The sequence below is a fragment of the Anopheles maculipalpis genome, chromosome 2RL (assembly GCF_943734695.1).
Source record: "Anopheles maculipalpis chromosome 2RL, idAnoMacuDA_375_x, whole genome shotgun sequence".
Classification (NCBI taxonomy): Eukaryota; Metazoa; Arthropoda; class Insecta; order Diptera; family Culicidae; genus Anopheles; species Anopheles maculipalpis.
Genome location: NC_064871.1, coordinates 325989 through 349172, shown reverse-complemented (window position 1 = coordinate 349172; position 23184 = coordinate 325989). Strand labels below are relative to the sequence as shown.

Here is a 23184-nt window from a genome sequence, read left to right as displayed (position 1 = left end):
TTTCAATTCAACTTCCTGTAAGAATGGTAGCTGCTAATGTGATTTAGCTGTCACTCTGTGCTCGAGTTTTATGATTGTCATCCGGCTAATGTCTTCACCATGTGAAACAAAGATGAAGCGAGATGCTCGATGAACAACCACTAAAATATGTGATAAAATGTGATGTGAAAACAGTAGAATCACTTAGCTTAATGTAAGATGCTAAACGAAAAAAGAGACAGGAGACTAAGGAGAAGTGTGTTGGTTTCGTATCATGGGAGAAACTCGCCGATTAATTGCTAAATGCCGTCGGCAAGGGCATAGGGTTGCACCTAGCGCGTAGCTAAACAGGTTCCTATTTCACCGTAGAGTAATTTAATCACTTTATTGTGTTACTTTTCAACGTTCTTTTTGGATTTTTAACTAAATCTCGGATTATTAAAAAACACAGTTCATTGTAAATCTTAAAGCTGATACAATCCAGACTTTGAATCTCTGTTGCTAGCAGATAATGAACGAGAGCTTTGATCGAACAGGTTTAGTTGAAGGCAAAAACAAAAAATGAGATAAAGGGTAATGATGATAATCGCGACTCGGCACGGTACGTCCATGGTTGATGGAAGTTACGAGATGTTTTAAGGACAGAGGGCGAAATGTCTCTTGTCGATTACGACGACGACATGTGCAAACGGAGTACTACCATCATTAGTATTGACGTATTGATGCTGCCTGCTCGGTAAAAGAGCAACGACAGTGACAGTTCCTGTTTAATGGAAATTCACGATGATGGACCAATGGTCAAACGAAACAGGGTTATTGCAACGTAATGCAACGCGTTGCAGTTCTTTCCTTTTTTTGTTGCGAGTGTGTGATCGTACATCAACGCATGCGTCGACGGGCGGTCGTCCAAGCGTCCAGACGGCAGTGGACGGCATCTCGCCAAAGTCGGTGTAGTTGTGTGCCTTTCAATTATTTTAAGATTAACCTTCACCACCACCACCAGCATTATTGTTGTTGTTGTTATGGCTGCTTCCCGTTCTTCATGCCGGGCTTTCTTGGTTGCATATTTGTTTGCCTAGATTTGACAAGCCTAAGCAAATGGCACGGTATCGGACGTAATGTCATTTAAAGCGCAAAATCATATTATTTTGCCAATTGATCCGTTGTTTCTTCGCGTCGAGAGGCCATCAACCGGAATGGAGCTGCAGGAAACGACAGCCATAATAAATGCACTTCACCAGTGCATCGAGCGCAGTGAAATAAAGCATGGCACCCGTTGAGTCGATCTCGCGTTGCAGTTATTAATAAAAATGTGTGTCTTGCGAGCGTACACGTCCACTGACGATCATACCCGTTCATCCTGACAACTTTGTTGATTGTAGTTAGGTCTTTGATTTTTCTGCAGGGGAATGCAGCATATGTGAGCTCATCGCAAAACCGCCACGATTGCCGGAAGGGAGTATTACCCTGGTCATACTGGAGCCATACTGGAAATGCGATCGGCTGAGCGTGCCATCCTCTTAAAAAAAAAAAACGGTTCAAATGCCTCCCACCAACTGTATCCACTGCTCCGCTGCAATGTTCTTGCTCCATGATTTAATATGATTGTTTCGAACATTAAAGGCAAGATTCGCGTTAAACCTGTTTTAATGATTTGTTCGGTGTGGTTGTGGGAGCATTGCAGGCTACCACACTAACACGTCCGCACACAAGTCAGTCTCAAGCCCAAAGCGTGCACGATCATTACTACCACGACGCCTATGATCGATCGATCGACGTCGACGACACTGAACAGTGACGTTCATTTTCGCACGCTTGTAAATTAATAAAATGCGGAAAACTTTTGCATTGCTCGCTCCGGTATGTTCTCACACCTGTGTTCCCCCCCCCCCTTTCTGTTTTATAAACGATTGGAATTGAAACCCGATGCCGGCTTTGCAAGTGTTAGATGTGTGAAACGTACGAAAGAAATTTATTTTTAATGTATTCATGCGCGGTGGGGCTATAAAATCCGAATCAGTTCGCCGCATACGGAATGCTGCGGACGGATCAAAACGATTGTGATGATCGTAAATCAGGAAATTGACTCTGAACGAAACGAGTCATCATGAGTCGGCTCCGGTTGAAGGTCAGCTCCAAGCGACGGAAATTAACATAACAATTATGACACATTTTTAAGGTGTTTGCGTTAAAATTTCGATTGCAGCTCGCAAAAGGAAGGAAAGCAAGAACAAAAAAAAAACGCATTGCTCGTTGTTGAAATTTTCTTTTTCTAAGCTAGTGACATCCGTCCAAGACATTAGCCATTTGTTCCATTTGACGGTTGACGGCTGCCCGTCGGCGACATTATAGCTTCAGTCTTCAGTCAATCCACTTGAGACACTGTCATGGTTGTGCTATTTATGTGGAAATGAAACTAAACACTAACCATATTTATGGGGAAAAAGGAATCTTTGGCTTGAATAAGTTTGAAATTAGGCTGCCATTTTGACGACATACGGGGCGGGGGTGGTTTGTTTAATTTTTGACAAAAATGAGGCACAATTGTTAGAGGTTTCTTTGTGTTGTTGCTGTTAATATTGAAATGGGTCGAGCTGTTGTCGTATTGAGCATCGAAAATAATTACCACCACTATGGAACGACATTTTTAATTCCTTCGCCAGACTTTTTGTTATGTTATTTTATTTGTTTTTTGATATTGTGTCAAAATAAACCTAACGAAGTTTTCAAGAGTTTTTTAAGGGGTTTCTTTTCGAGTCTCGCTTTTTATTTTCAAACCACTTTTATTTATTGATATACCTTTGATTTGATCGAAATGGATTTGGGTGAACAATTCAGCAGCAAATAGTGGTGGCGGTCGGTGAAATATTTTATTTCGGGCGCGACTTCTTAAAACCATTCCGACCCGGTACACTCGTTCAGTGCAGCTGGTTTTTGTCAAAGGAAAAAAGGCTTCCCTTTTCTACACGCAAGTCTTCGATTGCTGTGCGCCTGCCTCAGTTATCCCTAGGTGACGTTATCGCGGTACCCTCTAATTAAGTGTCATCTCTTGTCATAAATCAGTGCGGCAGCATAGCACAAACTCCCTAGCCCGTCGAGCAGATGTCTATGAGAAAAGGGAAGAGTTTACGTTTTCGTTTTCGTTCTTTTTTAAATAATTATGACTAAGTTTTTCGATACCACACAAACACACACACTCGCTCACAAAAATGCCAGACAACCACCACTTCCAAGATATCGATTTATCTTCTTGCTTAGCTCTTGGCTCTTGAAACACCTTCGGCAAGACTAACGACCCCCAACCAAATTAAGCGCAATTACATCGATTTATCGAAGAACAGGGAAAATGATGCTTCCTTCCGGTTGTAATGGGCAAGCTTAAGAGCTTGTAGTTTGTCTTCACTACTTGGTTTTTGTGTTTTATGGATTGATCCCTATTAACCTTGACAACTGTCGAAACTATACCGGCAAGAATCAACTCTTCTTGAATTTTTGAATGATATCTACTACAGTCATGAAATAATGTCGATTTTAAAACGACGCAACCGAAAACGTGGCAGAACGTTTTGGGAATTCTTAGATGACTTTGTAAGCATCAGAAGGAAGCGAAATAAAACTGATGTGATCAGATGGATCTGATGACAGCGCGTGTTTCGTGCGTATGGTATGCATGCTTCAATTAATTTACCCGCGTGCTTCAAAAAAAAAACGCGTCCGATTCTTTACGACGAAAATGAGGGACAAATCAATCATTTGTCATTAGTGAAATCTGTTCGAAATGGAGAGGGGTTGGCTTTAGAAGTGGAGACAAAGTACAGACGTTTGCTTTTTTGAGTGCCAGACACAAAAACGCGCGACCCGGTAATGTCTACGACGGTATGATCACAAGATTGGTCCACCAGTCGATCACCGGCTACATTTTCAAGGATACCGACCACATTCGAATCCACAAGAGATTGGTGGTTAGGCCAAAGGGTCGTTTTCAGGCTTTCCTGTGCAATCGCAGCGTTTTTAAAAGGTATAGCGTTTCTTGCTTGCAAGTTGGGTTTGGATATGCCACCAAAACTGTCATAAATGTGCACTTAATTTGACGATTGACGAGTCCCGAAATCGAATGTCGAATAATGGAAAGATCCCTGGAACTTAAGGAATTCAAAATAATTAAAAAAATGTAATCCAACAGCACTCCTCCTGCAGGTTTGGTGGTTTATGCAAAAAGTAAAGCAACAACAGAAAATCATTACTCAAACAAAGCGTGTGCAATTTATGGCCGGGCCTGGTGATCTTGTTGAAAGTAATTGCATCACAGTATTCTTGCGGATTTTCGATGATCGTGTCTACTTTATCACTGCACCTTCCCACCTATCGGTGTGGTGTTTTGTTTTCTTTTCCCTTTTTCTTTACTTTTATTTCTCGGCGTTTTTCTCATCGACGACAAATTGCTGTCGTCCAGTCGACACAAAGCTGTTAAAAATATCGATCAATTTCCGTCACGTTTTACGACGTATTTTTGGTTCGTTTTCTTCTATCTTATTCGCAAAGCAGCTTGCAGCTTTACTCGTCATTTATCGAATTCGTTAGATAAACTCTCAATAATATATGTATTTTATCGTATGATTTTACAAAATAATTATTCAGTTAACTAAGCTTCATGAATTAAAGATACCTGTCATAACTGTAAACCCATCATAGCATACTTATGCTGATAATAGATGTACAATCCACTACTGCAGTTCATGAAGTATTTGATTAATATGAGATTAATGAGGCCTAATTCAATAAATTACACTGTGCCGATGCCCTAAACAAAAGGTAAATGAGTGTACTTTTTTATCAATTCCTCTTTTGGATAATCTTTCATTTCACTGTTACTTGGTACCACGAAGATGTATTATCGACGTCAAGTACGTCAAATTCTACATTTTAAATCGTGGACAGTTGAGTTAATCAGCAGTGCTCATTGGTGTGCTGCAGCTGTGTAATAGTGAACTCGTCGTACCAAACACAAGATGATTAATGTTCTAATCAGGAAGCCCGTACGGCCGGCATGCCCGTTCGGGGCACAAAGGAAGATTGTTTAACGGTTTGACTTGGTAGATGGTTCAATCACTGGGAGAACCTTGCTGTAACCTTGAATTCGATTTTAGGTAGCCGGCCGACAAATCATACGCTTCATAAGTGTTCGCAGATACAGAAGATGAACAGGGCAGAAACATAACTGTCAAAATAGACGATGGGTGTTTCTATCTCCAGGGCCAGGATCGCCGAGATTTAGCTTAACATGAGAAGATTTTAATTTTGAATGAACATTTTGTAGCAGTGTCGGGTATTTTATCAGCATGAAAAGATATCTTGATCCTTGACAACACTGTTCCGTCCTAATTATTTGATAAATTATCTAATCGTCAAGCTTGGACAACTAATCAAGCGCCTGCTTTGTCTTTGAAAGAAGACGCCTGCGCTAGGTACTAGGTACCAGACACTCAAGAATTCGTGATTAATCTATCCATCGGATCGTGAAGACGTGCTGGTAGGCGGCGTACCGCATAGGATCGTTCTGTTTTTTGGATTCCCTCTTTGATGCCTTCTTGTTTTGCTTCACCTTTTTCGGTCGAAGCCTTCATTCGTTTAGAATGACAAATTAAAATTTACGATCTTCCGAACCCCTCAATCTCGTCCATTTAACCGATGGAAGGAAATATTTCCTTTCGAATCTGCTTCGGTGTTGGCTGAGTTCTGCAAAATTCAATCTCACGTGATGCGTTCTGGGAACAGTTTTGCAACGCGAATATTGGAAAGATTGCCGCCACCATGCATTGGCGCTTGCAGCCTGCTAGTTATAAATTATTGGGATACCCGTCTACTGGCTCGTTTAAGACGGAAGGCGACAGATTTTTATGATTCTCTTCCGCAGGACGGACGCCTTGCTAGAATGTATGATATTGCAGGAAAAATGATATTTCGAACAAGACCACAAAAGTCGACTAAGTCGCTGTGTTGCGATGGTGGCTCATAAAGCGATAATCACTGTGCGGTTCTGTTTCACCACGTTCCACCCCAAAAGAATTCTAAATAGAGGGCCGATTTTAACAACAACAAAAAAACTGTCTAACTGTCATGAAATGTTCGGAAGATTGCGAGAAAATGTGAGAGACTAGGAAGATTGCTACAATGTCCTGCTTCGGGGGAGCTAAAACAGTGGCCGTCGCGCTCGCCTTGCACGAAACTTGCAGATGAGGCAGAGCAAATGAAGCATGGTGACCGAGCTATAAAAACATAAAACTCCCGACTCCCGGCGGACGGATGGTCAACTGTAAATTAAAAATTCCTGCCACTCACATCAGCTCGAACTGTACAGTGCAAGAGAGATCCTTCATGCATGAGGGGAGAGAGCGGGAGGATCGCCCAGGCACTAACGGCAGGAGGCTGGGAGAGGGTGGGGAAGTTTTACGATTGGTGACCAATAATAAGTTTTATTTCAACCTTCCCGCTGTTAGGAGTCGACCGCAATGCTACGGTTGACATAGCACAAGAACACAATCGTGCTAAAGACAACTCCAACTGGCTAAAAGATAACTCTTCTCGAACGATGGCAACGATCACGACGATGATGATGATGATGATGAATCGTTCATTTTGCGGTCAGCGGCCACCGAAAAGCCCGAAAGTGTCGTAAATGGCTTAAAGTAAGGCAGGCACATCACCCAGCTGCAAGGAACGGTCTAATTGAAAGACGACGAAAGGTGGGGCATGCGAAGAGGGTGCGAGGCGAGTGTTACGGTCGCCCGGAGGCAGGGAAGATGAAACGGTGGGTTGCAGGCTGGATGGAGGATGATCGACAGACACACAAAGATCGGTGTCCTGCGTCGCGGTTGCGACGGATGTGATTTGGATGTCGATCCATAAAAAAGACCATCTCGCAAGACAAGAACGAACCTTCCCTGAAAGGGTATGATGTATGTGTGAGTGCGTATGTGTGTACAATTAGAAGCCGTCAAGATTGTCTTCACGCGTTCGATACGGCGATAGGAGACAAGAATAACCAAAAAAAAAAATGTGATTGGAACTCGAAAACGAAAGAGGAAGCAGCAACAACTTTGCGCCGCGTCATCGAAAATCGCGCCAATCATCCAAAAAAGAACGGATAGGACGGCGAAGTTGTTCAATAAAATATTAATAATCCGTACGATCGTCATCACCACCACTGTCGGTGGTTCAGGTGTGCTGTAATGGTTCTGTCACAAAACGGTGACATATTCACACAAACGTCAGACCATATTTGGCATTGAAATTAAGATTCGTTTTGTTTGAACTTTTTGTAATGTGCACTTTTTTGCTGTTGCCACATCCTAAGATTGCTGATCAAAGGCATCTTAAACAACGCTTAGATCATATATGTACATCACCAAGCCTGCTGGATAGCTTGCTGGTCCACTTCCTGGTCGAAAAGTATGTATTTCACGCAAACACATTCACATGGCCAGGTACACACTCTGGCAGTCAGTTTTCGTGTGCCTTAATTACACGCCAATCCATCTTTAAACGTGTTCCATCGAGCAACTTTTGCCTTCACTCGTTCCCTTTTCCTTTTAATAGTCGGAACTGTTAAAACGCCAAGCTTTCGCCAAGGTCGCCTCATTTAAGCATTACTACACTGGCACTCTCACTGTCATGGATGTTTGTCATGCTTTCCTTTGCCAGTAATTTCGGTATTTAGTACTAAACATTTGTCTTTCTGTGTTTAATTATAGATCCAGTTTGGTTCTAATGTTAACACCTAATGGGTGAGTGTTCTTCTCCACGAAAAATTTGGTAAAAACGATATCCAATGAAATGATTCTTCATCGCTTTATAGACTCGCTCTACCACTTGCTCGTCAACAGATCTCCACCGATAGTGCGAATATGCCGGTAAGTAATCCGATTATCTCGCTTCAAACGCGTTTACCCGATTGTCGTGTACCCTGGCACTCAAAGCATACACTCGCGCATGCTGTAGGTTGTGTTTCCAACATCAAGAACGCTTTCAATACAGCCCCAACCGAACCGATTGTTTAAACACGGGTTGACAGTTCATGATTTACACGAACGACATTCGTGCCTCATTTCTTTCCACGCTTTTCCCTTCTTTTACCACCACCTCCGATCAGTCTTTCCCTTTTTCCGTTTCCTTCGCTTCACTTGCTGATGCTTCTTCGTCAATTCTAAATCTGATTGAACCGTAGCCGATTCGTTCCGTTTGACGCTAACCATAACAAATCAATGTGCAATAACAATAACAAATCAAGCAAAGACTCCGGACGGGGGGATCCGGGTCTCGCCTTTGCCGGTTGCTGGGCACATTGCTTCCCGCTGTGGGTTGACACTATAGCACCTTGCGGCCGTGTGTCACGGTGTGATCTCTGGAGCAGCTCTTTTCTCGGTACAGTTTTCCGGTCGCCGAGTGAGGCGGACGGAAAAAACCGCCCAAACATGTAAACATACCCGGAGAGAGCAGACGAAACCACATTTTGGTGACAAATGAAAATAACATTGCGTCATCTGGAAAACACTAGCTCGCTACGTTCAGAGTCTTCGTTCGCGGAAATTGAATTTCCTCCATCAGTTCAGAAAGGAGAAGAGTTATTTCTGTCACCTCCCGTCTGTCCAACATTTCTATCTGTCTTGGTACATTAAACGCGAATGCACCCCGGTTTTGCTGGTTTGGACGTCGTAAGCAAAGATGTAGAACAACATATTGAAAATTCCCCTGTCTTTTGGCTTGAACTTTGTGAAACCAATCGTAGTTTGTCTCATTTTTTATACGATGAATATGAAATGTTGGAGTGCGTAAATTGTACGCATGTAATTTTTCGATTGTAAAAAAAAACTATTAAAAAATTCAAAAATATTAGACCGCAGTTAAACCAATCATACGTTCGAGTTGCTCGTGGTAAGCCAAATATTAAACTATTATACCGAAGCTCATGTGGCAAGGTCGTGTTCTCCAACACTCTGGCAACGGTCTTGACGAGTTTCCGCGTGACGCAAATCAATCGCACAGCTGGTTAATGGATCGCTAAACATTAAGTGGCGTGAAAAGCGTTTTATTTTTTCACTTTTCGTTTTGTGTTTCTTTTTGGTTTTTTATTATCGTCAACCATCTCTTTCGCTGCAACGAGGCAATCTCATTGTGACAACTTGTTGTTTTGCTACCATCAGTGATACCAGCAAAGTGGCGGATGGTGGTGGCGTTGTCTACTAGTGCTTGTACGGTTGACCACTTTTGACACTTTGCTGGCGATAAGACCCGATCGCTCTAGGTTTTATACACTGATCACACGGCAAAGACGAAGCCGTCGACGTCGATTATGAAGACGCGGTCACTGCCTCCGACCCGGGCGGCACAGCTTGGCCATTTGACAGCATGTCAGTGTCGCAGTCAATGTTGTTGTTGTTTTGCTGTACAACTAGCACGCGGCCTAGCCTAGGCGCTACGATAAGGCTCTCGGTCGGCGTTTTAGTGTCCGAGCGTCCGGCGCTTATCGTCAAACGGAATTGATTCGAGTTGCCGTGCATATGAACTGCACAGATTGCAAGAACAATCTCATGTTGATGTTGCCATTTCCAGCAGCAGCAGCAGCAGCAGCAGCATCATCATCATCTGCCGTATGTGATCTTTTTCGCATGCCACGGATTGTCGTTGAGGCAATAGAAATGAACTTTTTTTTTCTTTTCGCAGCTTGCAGGACATTTTAATATTGCAAAAAAGCCGATCTAATACGTACGGAACAGCTGGATCCAACACCATGGGCTACTGGACCTTTGGTCAGTACAAGGGAGAGAGATTTTTTTACTCCCAGTATCTTCTAGCAAGCTGAAGCATTTGGGACCTTGTGACACCGACCGATGGAACTATGTTTTGCTTTCGTCTGTCACTTTGTATGCCGACCTCAGGCACCCTCCTACGATGCCCCCGAAGTCGGTGATCCAGTCGAACTCGATGACACACACTATCAGTAGCACAGTTGCCGACATGATCTACACTCAGGATGCGCTGCGATGAGCCGCAGTGAATTAAAAAAAAATGCATTTGCTTTGCGATACGTCAATCAAAAACTTGACACTTGCAATGAACACACAATCTCTTCATGTACTTCCCCCTAACCTTCACGATCTGGTACTACCGACGATTTTATGTACTCCTATCACCAATCATGTCACGTATTTTTGTGCAAAAACTTTGGGTACGACGATTTTGACCATTCGCCCAGTTTGGAAACTTACCTCAATGCGACGAGAAATTAATCAGCAGTCTAAGCATTCCTTTTCTCTTTCGTTTTTTTTTTTATAACACACTACTGCTGTTAGCCATGATGTAATTCCGGAGCTGTTGTGTTCTGGTTAGGTTCCATTCGGAAAATAGACGCACACTACTGTTACTGTCTTGTGCAGTATCATACAAGTAATGCATTCAAACACTTCATTATTGCACAAAATTTCCGGAATTTCTTATGGTTCACGTTGTTCCCGTCAAGGCTGTGCGACTTGACACACGATCAACTACAGGGCAGGGCAACAGATTCTTCATAGGATCTTTTGATAGATCGAAATGATTTCATCGCTTTCCACTGCTTTTCTTCCTTACACTAAAATTGCACCATTTGCATTGAAACACTTTCCTTTGCACGATTAAACGGAGCTGTGTCACTAATTACATTCCAAATTGCTGGTAGAATGTGCTACCGTTTAAAACACATCACGCTTTATTAACTTTTATTTGGTTCACTTCCACCGCCATTTCATTTCACGAATAGCCAAGATGCTCTACTGTGACATAAAATAAATCATTGCATTTTGAACATTAGTTTTGTTTTTACACAGAACACAGTTAATCAAACGTGAAATAAAAATTTGTTTTACCCACGAAAATAATTTATACTGCTTGCGCGCTGTGCACTGTTTTGCTACATACACACATTTACACACATACACAAAATTTACACACACACATACATCCACAAATACACTCACTTTTCACAAAAATGTGTAAACAAGTTTTGCTATTTCCACAACGAATATCGTATTTTTGCCCGATAAACCCGAACCTGACAGAGCGTTAGCTTCCCGTTTAGTCGGAAGGGAAAAGTCAAGTAAATACTGCAACCAGGAGAGGCAGAATTCGACGGTCTCGCTCGCTTGATGGGCTTGGAATAAATGGCAGCGTACGGTTCGGAATTGTAAGGTGCGTCCAACATAGCCAACATAGCCAGAAACCCGTTTTCGGTGTAGCGCAACACGGCGGTTTTTAGTGCGTCGAAGCGAAGCGGCTTTAGTTTCAACGTATCACCTTCTCTTTCGTATAGCCGTCTACATGGCTTGCCCACCACCATCCGGCCCCTTGCTGACAACACAAATGCTTCTTTCCCGAACAGGAGCCGAATGCGCCCGAACCGCTAGCCGGTGCGGTTGTGTTGGTGTGCCGAGTCAGGTGGAAGTTTGGCGTTCGAATACGTAACAAAAAATCGTGCGCGAAAGCGAGAAGCAAGCAAGTATCACAAGATTGTAATTTTGCCATGTGCATTATGCAGCATCACTTCCCCTCTTTCGGTAGAACGCGTTGCATGCGGTATAGTGGTATTGGTGCAGTCGCACGATACTGTCGCACGCAAAAACACGCGTGGCTTACAATTAAGAAAAAAACGAAGTAAAAATAATACGGATTGTTTGTAGCTTTTTCTAGCCTGACGAATTTTTCAAGAAGATACATAATTTAACTGCCTCCTGGATGTATGTAGAAAATGCACAAATGAAGCTTCAGACTGTGCCACTAGGCAAAGTAAGAGCAAACATTCCAAGTAGGAACGATGCTTGAAATACGTACGACCAGAAAACTGCCAAGGAGCAGGGAACTAGCATTTCTTTGTAGTGGTAGTACAAGCAGTAGTTAAGACAGTAACTGTACCACTGTTTGGTGAACGTGTGCATTCGAAAGTGTAAGTTGAGGGTGTATGAAAACAATGCTAAATATATATCCACACAGTGAGGCTAAAAATAATCACAGGGTGTAAGTCTCGCGTTTCTCAGCCTTGAGGAGTGTAGAACGAACATCTGTATTGAAACAAGACAAAAACGTCAGGTTCGTGTGAATTTCTTAAGCAAATATATTCCTAGCATTAAGTGTCCTTTTAATCCATAAAGCACGTGGATCGAAGGAAGGCGGCATCAAACACGAAGGCGAACGCGCGTACAGTCACGACAACTTCCGCCGCTTGTTTGCCGGACACCGATCTGCGGCTCGTTCTGATTGGTCGGTTACGCTTGGCTTCTTCCTACTGGGTGATTGTCACATCGGTTCGTGTCGTCAAAGCGGTAGGTCGCGTAATTATTGTATATAAGCGCAGCGTGCTGAGCGTGTGTAAGTGAGTGTGTGTTTGTACGGTCAGTTGGAGGAGTAAGAAAAAGTCCTTTGTCACCGTGCGTCCATGTACGAGGACGAGCGACGCGTGCGACAAAACGTACCAAGTACATACATCCTCGCCCAGTTTGAGAGAGCGCACGAGAGGATTGTCACTCTCTTATACATTCTTTCCTTCGAAGGTCCCCATTTACGATATGTCACCAGTATTACCGTTTGCGGAGAATATCCAACCATCTACTTTGGGCTTTTGCTGTGTGGGTACTGTAAACATAGCCAAAACCATGCCACATCTTATCCTAGATGTCCAGTTAGCATCGACCCTCTCATTCGAATGCATACGGTGGCGCTGAGACATTCTTTCTCATTCCTTCCAGTGAGTTCTAGCGGTAAGTGGTATTTCTGAGAACAAAAACATAAGCCAGCGTAAGGGTATTGTGTGGGAAAATATCTCCCCGATCGCATATCCTCGTTTCGGGCGTACCAACACAAACAAATTCACCTGTGCGGCAGGCGTGTAAATATATAAATATATATATATGTATATATATACAACATTGGTCAAGTTGCTCGATTCGGCAGAAGAATCCGTTCTGCGTGGAAGAGGTTGTGCATATATCGAATGGCCTTTGTGACATTTTTATGACAAACTTGGTCGAGTGAGTTTTGCAATTGCATGAAGCTGGTAATATAGTTTGATATGATAAATTAACTTGCATGAACAGGCATAATGTTCTTTTTTTTTGTAATGGCAGTAATTGTAAATCTGACTCGTTATTATATGCCACACATTTGATCCACTGTTGCACCGTCCAGTATATTAAAGCTGTCATTTTAATGGCACTCCAGATCCTGATCCTTCCCCTCCCATTAACATGTTGCAAAGGGCTTGCAAACACTCGGGCCCAATTCCGAGCTTCAGTAACTAACCAACATATACAACAAGCGGTGGTGTCCTTGCCGAAGGTTGGGCGAAAGAGAGATAAATAAATAAGAAAACGCAGGGACAATTTGGTCCCAAATGTCGCGCTGTTTTCGTTGTCATTGTGGTGACGCCTACTTTTTTAAATTTACAGATGCTGCGGCTTTGATTCTTCTCCGAAATGTCACAGCATTCTCTGAGCGCAGTCACATCCTGCTCATGCTCAGATTTTTTCTCTTTTCGCTTTATACATATATATCTTGCTCTTTGTGTTCTTTTCCTCTCGCGTATCTTCTTTTAAAGGAGGACAATGTGGAAGTCTTTTATGCTCTTATGTAGTATTATGTGACGCAAACATGTCCTTTTTCCGTGCACCAATACTTGCACAGCCTGTGTGCGATATATGTCACAATCGTAAACGAACATAGAGCGCTCACGGCAGCGGATGCTTCCTGTGACACAATTTTTTGTCCTGTGCTGTGGCTGATTATATACGTCAGTTATGCAATGAACCGAAAGCTTTAAAAGAAAGACAGGACATGTCTGCTTGCAACGATACTTCTTCTTGTTTGGCACTACAATTTCCAAGAGGTCCAAATCTACCATTTCCAGCATCGTTTGACTTGGTTGTGCTGGGTAGCTGGGTAAACAGTACTGCGCATGGAGAAACGGTCTGGGCGGGATTCTTTACCCGGTTCTACAGATCGGCATCGCTGCCGCCTCGTCCTTCGACCTTCCAGAAGAGCGCAAATATGCTACAAATCGAAAGTTCCTCAGAAATCATTATTTCAACTGCATTAGTTGACGCTCTCCAAATACGCAACGGGCTGGCTTTACATCGATGTGATATTTCTGCGTCGCAGAAACAAACCCTTGGCCAAATATCGTATCACTTTGCAAGAAAAAGGTGCATATTTGTTCTTAGGACGAGCGCGGCTGAACAGGGTAATCAAGGTACAGCCCTTCAGCGATCCGCTAGAATGTATCTGCTAGATGAGAGGATGTTCAAGAGACCTGTTGTTATTTTAACAATTAGGAAAGAAATTATGCTAACGAAAAGAGTGCCAGAATTATGGATGAACGAAAGAAAAACAACGGCCCATTTTTCGTTTTTGTGTTCCGCTCCCGGGCCGCAGATACACACCACTAAGCGAACAGTATTCTCTAACCGTACATTGGCCAGGTACGGACATGAGGATATCCTTTTTCATGTAGCCTCCAATATGATCAAAGCGAAAAATGAGAAAGAATAATAATAACGGGGAAAGAAGCAATGAAGTGCACGGATGTTTTGAAAGGATTTGTGGGTTGTGCGTTAGGAAAGGGGTTAATTAGGAGCACACAAAAATCATAGCGCTCCCTTTACTACGGAAAGTTCTGACTCTGTTTTTCTTAGACAAATTCTAGGGTATTGTAAAAAGATAAAGATGCTGTTTTCAATACCGGTAAAGATTCCCTTTTCTTGAAAACAGCGCGAAGAGCAACAAACTGTTCTCCGTTAGCAAAAAAAGGGTTACCGAAGTACAGCTCAGTTAATCTTGAGCGTCTTGAGCTGAACGTTCGAATGGAGGGATGTTAGTTTGAAAAGGTTTGATGAAAAAAAGGAAAAATATTTCCTACAGTCGATGTTATTTTGGGATTTTAAACTCGAAACTTTCGTTTATGATTCAGAAAATGAGTGCAAACTGGCTGAAGATAGTGTCAATAAGGATGCTGTGGGATGGATTGAAAAAAGAAGACAAGCTAAGACAACACTAATACAATCAATACAAAACACAATACAATATCCAAATGATTGAAAAGGCGGTTGGCGTGGCTATGCAATAGTATGCAATCAATTGAAATGAAAACCTTTTATTGATACTCGATAATTTCGTGTGCCTTTAAGTTAAGTTATTAGCATACAACTGTGTAAACAGTCGCATTAAATATAAGAAGTATGTATTCGACCAAAACTAAAACGTTGCCAGTACTTTACCGTAGTTTTCAATCAAAACTCAAGCGATAATGCAAACCAATTGGTACCTGTCGAATGCTAGAAGGCGTTCGGGCCGCATGCCAAAAGTTTACACCTTCCGCCATCCATCCCTTTTTTACACAATATCTTTCACTGCACACACACACACACATCATCTCTACAAGAGCCGCTAGCTTGTTCCCCGGCTGGAAATTGTTTATAAAAATTAATGTAATTGTTGATTGGACCCATGCGATAAGAACTATGAGCCGCTTTTTTTTGTAAAGATAGGAAGAAAGAAAAGATCGAGATCATGTTGGCAGACAGCGCGCGTGTACGGATCCCGTTGTTCTAGGGTCAACTTTTGTGTCAGAAGACACTCGCAAAACCTCAAAAGATCCGACATACGGGATCCGATCGGACATAGCATGGATTTGGTAGGATCACCTGGGGTGGACAAACGTCTGCAAGCAGCCAGAGCATGTACAGCAGTGACAAGGGGCTACCATAGAGAAGCCCAGCTAGTGGCCGGGCCTAGCTGAGGGAAAGAAACGGAGAGACCACCCAACGGGCTAATGGCATAATGAAGATTTTCAAATATTTTATTGTAACAACTGCTCTGCGTTGGCTTACCGACAATGCGGTATCTTTACCGGGGCGTTGTACCTTTTGTTTTGTTCCAGTTGTCTTGCCCGATGGTGGTCAATTTTATTTCTCTGTTATGGGGATTTACTTTCGGTTCAGCTTTTCGTAAAAAAAAAAGTTGGGCTAGTTCTATTTTTCGCCTATTAAATTGGTATGAATGTGTTATTTGGGTTTTTTTTTCTCTCCTTCTCTTTCTCTCTGTTACTTACTTAACTCTTCAATCGCTCGGAGCCGTATTCCTTCCATAAACAACGATCAAACTCGTTTGTCTTGTCATTTTGTGGCTTGTCTCGCTGTTGGATCTTTGACGGGACGGTTAGATGTCGTCTCCCCCGGAGTGAAAACATTGAATGGCCATCTTCCCGGCCAACATCCAAAATTATCTATGGAGGTGAAAGAGAACAACATATCGCAGTGGAACGCAAGCAAGTCTGATACGAACCAGAGAGACCAGTTGGCTGTTTGCTTATTCCAAGAGATGGAATAAGGTGGCACGTTTTGTTGTGTCATTTTTCTTTATCGAAACACGTTTCATGTGTACTCTTCATGAAGTAGTCTTCACCTCTAGCACTCCTAAAAATTGATAGTTATGATAAATTATAGATAATTGTAGCAGCCGGCGAATCATCTTGGAGCGACGAATGCGGTCGCGATGCAGAACCCAATTGGTGTAGATTGAATATTGGGCAATCAGTTATTACTCGAGTATAGAATTTTTTTATGGATGTGTGAAGACTTCCACAGGAGGAATGAGGTAGGAGAGACGATACACGTTTTGTTTGATGACTAGACATCATTAAGAATAGGCTACAGGATTGTGAAATGCAGGAAAGGTGCTTCAATTTTTCTGTAATATTCTACACTCTGTTGATCGGATTAATCTCTTGATTACTATATTACAGACATCGATTTCTATACATCGAGAGACAGCAACAACTTACGTGACAAGTAAATGAGCTACTGCTTGCATTCGTTTGTATTTAAATAAGATTTGAGAAGTTATTTGACAAAAAGGCACTAATATTCAGACGCGAGTATTAGTTTTTCGACAATGTATTTAGGTATGTTTTTTTATTAAAACATAACCGATCGAATGTACTGTTTTAAATGGTCTTGCTAACAACTCCAAGGCCATCCAAAGAAACTCTTTTTGTCGCAACATCAAACGAATGGCCAAGTGAATATTATTGCATCAATTAAAAACATCTGAGAAAATAATAATGACTCTATTTCATCTGAATTCTCCGTTCCTCTGAACCTATTGGTCATTGGTATTGGTGTAGTACGATACACGAGTAAGTTTTCTAGAGACCGTCCTTTGGGTATGATTCAATAAACTTTTATAGCTTTACAATACCTCGGGTCATCCGTTTTTCTTCGCCTTTTTGGTGTGCATGTAGTTGCTTCTTGTATTTTCCTCTATCCTTTGTTAGTAGCTGTCTTGAGAATTGTACGAGATTCCTTCTAATTTTATGTGATTTGATCCTTTACAAGGCTTCGGTATCATCACAAAGGCACTCGCTCGCCAGACTCAAGTCATCAACGCAACCATAAAGCAATTCAATTAGAGCATCCTTTTTTACCAGAATGTCGGAGAGTGTCAATTGTCAAAGAGTAGATGGTGGCCCATAATTAAGCTACAGCCTGCCAGCAGTAAAACCGGTCCGGTCAACCTTTTTGTCATTGAGATTTTGGTGTTTTTACAGCGCAGAAGCGGAACCGAACTGAGAATTCTTGTTTTTTCTCATTTTCTGTTTACAACACTCGATGGAAATTCACAATACAAACGAAATCGGAAAAGGCTAAAAGATTCCTACGGCAAACAGAGCACGCATGATGAGCTTTTAACGGAATGTTTTATTTGAGGTTCCAATACTTATGATCACTGTCAGCCGTCATTTGATGTGCCGTGACGCGCGTTTCAACGATGTAGATAAGCATTTGCATATTTCCCAGCTTGGGTCAGACGTAGAATAAAGCAACATTGACGCATGCCTCTTCCATACCGCTGATAATAAGTCGTTTCGCTACACGAATAAGTCGAAGGCTAGCAGCGAAACTAGCGACATGGAAACGATCGACCTTTGCGTATATAGTCATGTTATTCGCCAACGACACATCGAACGACTGGGCATCATCATCGCTAAGGGGTACATTATCGAGCGTGCTATGTGGCTAATTTTCGCATGAGCAATTCTAGTCAAGGTTTTTTTGTCGGTGGAAAAACGATGTCAGTCATCTATTTACATCTGCCGACCGTTGGTGATCGATATGCGCGAGTGTGGCAGCAATGACGTGCGTGCAGGTTCAAAATGCGTGAATGAATTTTCCCATGCACTGACCTGTTTTAGCACCTCGTCAGCGCACTGACAATGACCTAGGAGGTGTTTTTCTTTCCATTCTACTACAATCGGTTGGCATCGGAGGTGTTTAATTGATAGAATGCCCTTCGTCCTCCTGGCCTAGAAAGGGTGCGTTAGAGAAGTTTGATGAGCATGAGCATCCATTTTTAACAATAATACTGGAGTTTTGATACCACATCTCAACGGTTCTTATGGTTTCATTTAAAAGAGGAACATGTTGTAAAAACATTTAAAGAGAATCCTCATAAAACACATGCAACATATGAAAAAAAGAATGTCCGATTAGAACAGAGCAGATAGAATTGAGATTTTTTAAATGAAAATTCTAAAAATGATGTGCTTTCGTGTATCTTGAACAATTCGATCGTCATTGTCGATTGCACAACACAACGGTATTGATTGTACGTTGGGAGGTTGATTCGTCTTTGCATTCGACACAGCAGATGGTTTAAACTTTTCGCAAGAAGCCGCCTGATTATGTTTGGGGCGCTTAAAATGTCCAATAATTTCCATCGACTGCTGCATTCGATCCCTGACAGGTTCGACTCCACCTGATCCATCCAACGAGCACTCTGTGCACTTCTACAACGACTGAAAAAATCGTTGGGACTAGTATCCCAAAACATTTCTGGAGCGATTTGCTCCCGCTATGCGTTATGAATCTGCGTTCCGTGTGGAGCGGTTTGCACCTATAATCATCCGCAACAACTTAATAAACATGACTTTACCTACCTTTTCACATGTTTTTCAACAAAACAGCATGTAAGGATACTGTGTGCGACAGTTTTTCATCTAAAAGTGTAACACATTATCGTTAAAAGGTGTTTTTCTAGAACGTCTAGAAATTGCTAATTCAACCAAAGCTTTCTCATTCAGGATTCACTAAACTATATTTGGGGAATTATTTGAACTTTGCTTACCTACCCAACCTCATCTAACCCTGGGGTATGGATGTGGACGCTATTTTTGAGCTTAAACGTTTCAAATAATTATAGATTTTTATGATGTTGTCTTTCTTTACTTCAAGAAGAAGAAAAATGGAAAGAATAATTTTGTCTTTCTTTACTTCAAGGCATCATTAGCCATAACGATGACACTTTCTTATGCTGTATGAAACTTTGACTCTTGGCTAAAAATAATATCACATCTGTACAAGAGTATTATGAAAAAGATTTTTCAGCCGATGAAGAGTGTCAATATATTGTTTAAAACAACCGTTGTCAATCAGCCGTGAACAGTTGCAAAACATACAAACACATATTGCTGTCGAATTTAGCTACATGAGCTAGCACTTGGTTGGTTGGTGGTGAAAAGCAATTTTCATAATTTGTCAATATTCGCATATATTGTCTGGTATGCGTTCCAAGTTTGGATTTTCTCTTCAATGTACTGACGCATCTACTCGGCGGAAAATCTACTATGCGGTTCGTGGGCTCTGTGGCAAAGAAGGGAAGTGGGGAATAAAAAAAAATCGTGACGATAGACGATAACCGATACAGTGTGTTATAACAAGAGCATAGCTTCGAAAGAAAAAAAAGGGGCAAAACCAAATAAAACCATTCGCATTCCGGGAACCAGAACAGTGCTTTGAAAGTCAATTGGAAGGGTGTGGAAATTTTCATACAGTATTTGTTGTTGCGTTTTGTGAAGCAGTGGAAATTATATTGGAAAGCTTCGTACCGCATAGCAGGTTGGTGGTGGGCGCGAGAGAAGATACATATATCGTCAAATGCCAACCGAAATATCCGAAAAGTGTCAGAGAAAAATCACACACATGCCATGGTAGCTGAATCAAAGCGATTTTGTGAGTGTGCGAATTGAAGCGATAGGGTGGCTTCCCCCGGCCGGCCTCAGAATCGTAACGGAAGTATCGATAATCGTGTCCCGCAGTTTGGTATCGGGATACCAGTCGCACGTTGCTCTCGCTCTCAAAAGCCATACGAGGATTCATAAGGGGGATGAGATTTTTGCTTTATTTTTCTTTTCGTGTGAGCTCCAGCAAGCGAGCGCATAGCGGCACTGGCATCATCGCGAAACGGGGCTGCGAACGTGACAAGCGTATCACCGAATCGTGGCAAGGACATGCAGAAACAGCGTGAAAATCACCCAATATGGCATAGGAGAGGTCTACTGGAGGACATTTGTGGCAGGATATATGTATGTGCGATTATGGATATGAAATTGCGCGAGCGTCAATGCGGGCGTTTTCATCCAGTTGTGCACGTGGGTCTAAATTGATGTGCCGGGGTAAAAATGTTTCACATATTGGCACCTGGTAAAAATACACACATTCGCAGACATCAACGCGAGCGAGAGAGAATGAAGGGTGTTTTTCGGTGGGTGTAAGAGGGTGTTTTTTCTTCTTTTTCTTCGGCCTCTATTGTTTAATGAGCCTCTTTCAGCTTTCGGATTGGATTGGCTCCACTCCAATCGCTCAAGCTGAAGTACTACATAATGCGGCAGAAGCGTAACACATCCACCGCAACCTTTTCACCAAAAAGGACATTCCGGCTGCTAGTCACGCTCGAGTGCCAAGTTTCGGCAAATTCTGACAAGACTGCATGTGAATAGCATGTGAGTGGCTTTGTTTTTTTTTTTTGTACTGCGAAAAACAGCAGCAAAGAGCCTGCCGGCAACCGGAATCCCTTTAGTAAGCGCCAGATGAAACAATACGCTAGCTTTACGAGGAAGCGTGAAGATCCAAACCGTCTTAGCCTGTGCTTTAAACTCTCCCCTACGAATTATTCTTCTGAAGGATGCGTGTAAGTGATCGAGTCCTAAAGGGATTTCGTATTCTTCTTGGAGAAAACGTTTCTCTCGCGGAGAGCACACATCCGTTTGTAAATATTGTCTCTTGTCGAAGAATACCTACAATGAGGATTTAGAGCAGACATGCCTAGCTTCGAACATCGTGTACCTGGGTGTGGTACTGGAAACACAAGCTATGCCCTTGAAAGAGCACAAGAAACAATTATGCCGTTCGGTGCAAATCAATAATCACTTAATGCCCACTTGAACTGGTAAATTTATCATTGTTCATTGTACGCCCGTCCAGAAAGCAGGCGCTTTTCTGGTTATCATTTTTTTTTTTTGCGATATGGCCATACGGTCATACCTTCGTTTTTTTTTTTATTGTACTGTTTGCTAAACCTCGACGTTCCTTTGTTTCTGAGCAGCTAAGGACCCTGCTGCTCAGGATTAGAAAATTAATTTTCTATTGCTGCCAATTTTCCAACATCCCCCGGAAGCTTCCTTTTAACCACATTACCCAAATGAAACCCGATGGAAGGCTGAAAAGGTACAAAAGGTCGCATCGCTCAGTGTAGCATCGTCTTCGCATGGTCAACCACCAAAAAAAAGGGTCCAAAAAGTGGAATACTCTATGCTAATGAGATTTGCAAGGATCCTGGCAATATCCTGGCGCTTACTCCTTTTGTTGCTCGGCATTTTCTTTCTGTTTCGTGATTCTGTGGTAAATGCTCATTTTTATTCCCCAGTCTTTTGAAATCCTCTGGAGCAGGTTCGGTTTTAGCAAAAATTTTTGCACCGACCGACGAAAGGTTCCGGGTGCGTTGGCCATTGACGGCCATCGGGAAGAGGCTATAACTTTGCAATCTGCTTACCAGCGTGAACAGCAGTAGTATTGTTGCTTAGGCACAGGAGAATAGCATTAGGTTGCGCTTATTTGTCCTACACTTGAACGGTGCCATGATCTCGTACTTGCTGGGAGCGTAAATCGTTTTGTTTGGGCATTTTATTTTAAATAGAAAATCTATAGTAAAGAACAAAATGATCATTTCGTTTCAATTATCAAAGAAAAGAGTGACACGATGGAAATGGCAATATTTTGAAGGCAGAATATTAAACGAGAAAACATAAACAATTGAGTAGAAAATGAATTCTGTCATTCTTCGCCTTTTGATCAAAGTTAGTCAATAAAAGTATCATTTTCTTTTCAGTTTTAGTTTTTATATTTTACAAAGCAGTTAAGTGTAAACCTTCCAATATGATCACTTCAACTGCTCTTCTGTAAATACTATCGAAAGATATATTGCTAAAAACCTCTCGGATAACCAGTGTACGTAAATCCGATCAAAGGACAGAACAAAGCTTTGAAGATTGGCGGCAGGTATATCTTTAACCCAATAAAGGAAAACGAGATCATTCGGATTGTTTCGTTTGCACCTCACAAAGTTTTGAAAATGAGGATTATCCGGCTAATAAAATATGGAGTGTCCGATATAGAAAGGGATAGTTTTATGGTCTTGGCTCAACCCACAAACCATGGTTGTTGCGAGGGCGATTTTGAAATGTCACTCCTGGAAACATCAGAACTGTTTTTCTTCGCTTAGATGGCTTGTTGAAACGAAACCTTAATAGTTATTAGCTATAATTTATTTATTATTTACATTACACAGGGTAATGATGATGGTTTTGATATCATGAAGAATAAAGTGTTCGAATGATGGCCTGAATGAGGTTGTAACATCTTTTATGAATCTATGCAAATCTTGGCACTGGTTGATGATAAATGTTTAATTTATTTACGATGGGGAATCAACTAGGGTCGAACTGCTATTAGATGGTGGAAATTGACCACCTTGACCTTTCTAAGGCATCAAAAATTTCGTTACGTATGCATTGTATTGTTTTAATAAAGTTTGTACTACTTATTTTTTTTTTAGAGAAATCTTATTCCCATCTACGTGTGATTCTGCGCGCACAAGTTTTAGGAAAATTTGGAGCATGTAATGAAGGAAAAACAAATGCTGCTTACTTCTGGCAAATCACGTGTATGATAAATAACAAAAAATAAAAAATAAACCCTCGTCAGCAATCCATGTCGAACAAAACCAGCGTTAAAACCAGTTCGCACAGGAGTCATGGGAAACGTTTACTCTGGGACTAACATTTTACACCTC

At 41.9% G+C, this 23184-nt stretch overlaps 1 protein-coding gene across 1 annotated transcript in view; it reads right to left on the bottom strand.

The window, feature by feature from the left end:
• Positions 1-23184, bottom strand: part of LOC126556954 (myogenesis-regulating glycosidase) — a 259937-nt gene that overhangs the window by 86648 nt on the left and 150105 nt on the right. The gene's annotated exons all lie outside the window — the stretch shown is intronic.